We start from the raw sequence: 3769 nt of genomic DNA, 5'->3' as shown, positions 1-3769 counted from the left end.
TGTTGCTGTAACAGGTTTGACAGCAGGCAGATGTAGCCTTGATTAATGTCCCAATGAGAGACTCCTCGGAACCTCACACTGTTCATAAACAAAGAGAAGTAAATTAATATAAGTAGAACTATTGCCTGATTAAATGTCCTGGTCAATTAATTGGTTCAATCTTTGCCCATTTCAGCAGCACCACCTTTGAAGAGGTATTCCTCATTATCCTTTACACACTTGACACTTGTGGTATTTATAAATACTTCTTTTTTATATAATGTATTTAAATGATTTGGCAGTTAAATGTTGCAGCCCTACATGTAATAAATAAGCAGAGCCTTATTGGATCAGACCAAAGGTCCTTTTAGTTCATCATCCTCTTCTTATAATCCTCACGGTGGCTAACCGGCAGCCTATAGGAAGCCCTCAAAAAGAACCTGATAGCTTTGGAGTCCTTGTGGTGGGAAATGGAGCAAACTTTCGTACAAATTCTTGGCACCCTAATAAACCTGGAACTGCTTCTCTCTCCCTCCCTCCCTCCCTCCCTCCCTCCCTCCCTTTCTTTTCACTGAGTGCATGTTGGTACTTTGTGGATAACTTGTGTGTGGATACTGCAGCCTCTCTATAGCCAGGCTTTTGGCTGATGAAAAACCATCGATGGCCTTTTAAATGTGTTTGTGGGAGGAGGGGGCGGGTTCTTGGTTTGTTTCTGTGTTTGTTTTATTATGAATGTTGTGTATCATTTTGGAATTTCATGTTTGAACCACCCTGTGATCTACAGACGAAGGGCGGTTATACACATTTAATAAATAATAATTAAAAAATAATAATTTTGCTGCTCAAGCCATGGCACTCACCTCTGAACATCGGAAACAGGAGGGAAGCAATTATTCTAGGATGATTTACCAGTAGTTGGTGGACCATGAGAGTCTTAATCTCAGGGTCATGGGTTCAAGCCCCTCGTTGGGCAAAAGATTCCTGAATTGCAAGGGGTTGGGCTAGATTGCCTTTGTGGTTCCTTCCAACTCCAATGATTCTGAGTCTATTAAAACATGACACCTGCAAGGTTGAAAGGGAACCCATACTTGTAGCTGTATGCTGATGCTCTGATAGGTCAAAAAGCCTGTAATCCTGAAGACTCACCTGTGGGCACTCAGTGGTAAAGGAAAGGAGTTTACAACATGCCCAGCAGCTTTTAGTTCTCTGTTCTTAGGCCACATGCTCAGTCTCTGGGAATCAAAAATTCGAAGCAGGTTCCAGGGCTCACCCCTGACAAGCTCCAACTCCAAATCAAGCCCTACTGATAGCACTATTTGATTTGTCAAAAAGCAATATTTACTTGGGAATTATTGTACATACAGTTGAGCAGAGGCTATGTCAATATTAAGTTGTATGCAGCTGTAATAAGTACAATGGATTCTGGCTACTACTTTCTCACACCTTCTCCATTTTATTGACATTTACTGACACTTAACTCATTTACTCTGGGCATGAGGTCACGGTGGAGGTGCTGTCCGTTTGTCTTCCAAATTCTGCGCACTTTCAGCCAATGTGTCTCCACCTCTTCTCTAGCTCTGAAGGGACTTTTGCAAGACTCAAAACAAACAAAGAGTACCAAGAAATCACAACCAGCCTGGCAAAGTGCCATCTGCATCAAAAACAAACCAAACAACCCCAAACCCCCACCTGTGGACATTAACATGGCAAAAGTGTGAGGCTACCGCCTTTCTGTTTAGCAGAACCCTGTGCCTTTGGCAATTGCACGACAGGCAAACCATCTGTGGGCGCTGCTTTGCTCAGCACAAAGTTGCAGTGATGTGAAAGGTTTCACTTGTTGCTATGCAGCCGTGAAAAGAGTCCAGGAACCCAGACAGAAAATGCATCAGTCTAAGTAGCAGCATCTTGCAAATAAATAATCTCTTCTGGTGTGTGCACCATAACACCGAATCTGATCACGGCCCTAATTCAGCATTCGGCTGACTGAGCCAAACCACATCATTGGTAGAGCATCTGCCTTGCATGCAGAAAATCCAAGGTTCAACCACAGCATCCCCAGGTAGAGATGGAAATGCTCCCTCTTTTGACACCCTAAAGAGCTGCCTCTACAAGGCTTGACTTCAAGGCAGCTTCCTAGTCTTGTAGGAATTCCTTTTGTGCAGATCTCCTTGAAGCTCTGCCACTCCCATTCCTTAGACAATTCTCAGCAGGTTGTTCCCATTTTGCTCTAACCAACTTGTGGCTGAGCTGCCAATCTTTACCTTCGCTCAGGAGGTTATGTGTGAGTATGTTGCCAGTGCATCATCATTCTCCTTTCTCCATGGAAGATAAAGGTCAACCACAAGCACAGTCATCATCATATGTGCTCCATGAACATACTCGGTTGTTCACATACCAGCAGCCACAAAAGGGCAACACCCTCATATGCTGACAAGGCCATTGGCAACAACCACCTTTGGGTGTGCATCAGTTTCTTGGAGAAAATATTAGTTCCTCGTGTGTTTCAAACAAACTTCTTTGGGGGAAACCAGCAACAGAAACCACTGGGGGAAAATAATTCTATAAACATGCATCTATCTTTGGCATACTTGGTTATCCTTGGAGGACAAGTTGCACAGAATGAATTGAGACCTTGAAAGGGAGACTGAAACGTAACACTGCTGAATTACAGCTCTGAATTACGATGCTTTGAATCAAGATAAAGGTGATTTTAAAAATATCACACGACTTAGGTTTCCAGTGCCAGGATGTCTGTATTAACTGAATGGCAGCTGCATGCGTTTTTTGTTGTTTTATATTGTTTTCATTTCTTATATTTATTGTACTTTTTTACATTGTTTTTCTTTTGTATTAATATTGTGGGGGTTGGGGGGGGTGTTAGGCCAACAAGCCCTGTGTGCAATTGCATGGTTCCAGGAATGTAGTAAAAATGCACTAAAACCACTGTCCATTTATTTTTGGCTAAAATCTGAAACACCAACTTTGTAGGAGCAGTTTTGTGGTCTGAAATAGCCACACATGGCTGGCCCCCTGCCCCTAGTCAACCAGGCAGGGACAGCTGCTGCCATATAAGCAGGGGCACTAGTGATCCTGCTTGCTTTGCACCATCGCTTGTTGGTCCAGTGGTGTCTGACTCAGGGACTGTTTGCCGCTGAGTTCTCAAGCGCTGCCTGGCTGGCAAAGGGTGGAATTCAAAGCGGCACAAAGGGATTGTTCCACCAGGGCAATCATTTTGGCTTGCCAAACAAAGTGATCAGCCTCTCATCCCACCATGCACTGTTCCAGGGTCTCTCTCTTGACAATCCTGCAGGTGAGGAAAGCCCAGTTCCACAAGCAGAAGTCCTTTCTGCCTGTGGAAAACAATCCAAAACGTAAGACTTATTTTAGGGTTGCCGTATTTCAAAAAGTGAAAATACACAAAAGTTGTTGAGCTTTTTTCTCTCTTTTTTGCAAAGTTGGGGTTTTTTTTGTGGGGGAGAGCTTTTTTTTGCAAAATCTAAAAGAAAAGTTCTTGAGCTATTTTTAGGGAACTTCATCAAAATCTGCACTGCTGACATGAGTTGCTATACATCATACATCTGATTTTTCCTGGATGTTTCAGCAATTTCCATCCGGACACTGTTTCTGACGGTCTAATCCTGGTTATGTCTAGGAAATTCAGGGCTTATGGCAACCCTACTTCTTTTGTCCACCTACATCCTGCCTTTCTCCCATAATGGAACTTGAGGCAGAATACATGGGATTCCCAGCTGGTTCGCTGTCAAGCCACTGACCAGACTCAAACCTACTT

Source organism: Podarcis gaigeae (genome assembly GCF_964106915.1).
Source record: "Podarcis gaigeae genome assembly, chromosome: 2".
NCBI lineage: Eukaryota > Metazoa > Chordata > Lepidosauria > Squamata > Lacertidae > Podarcis > Podarcis gaigeae.
This window is presented reverse-complemented; position numbering follows the sequence as displayed.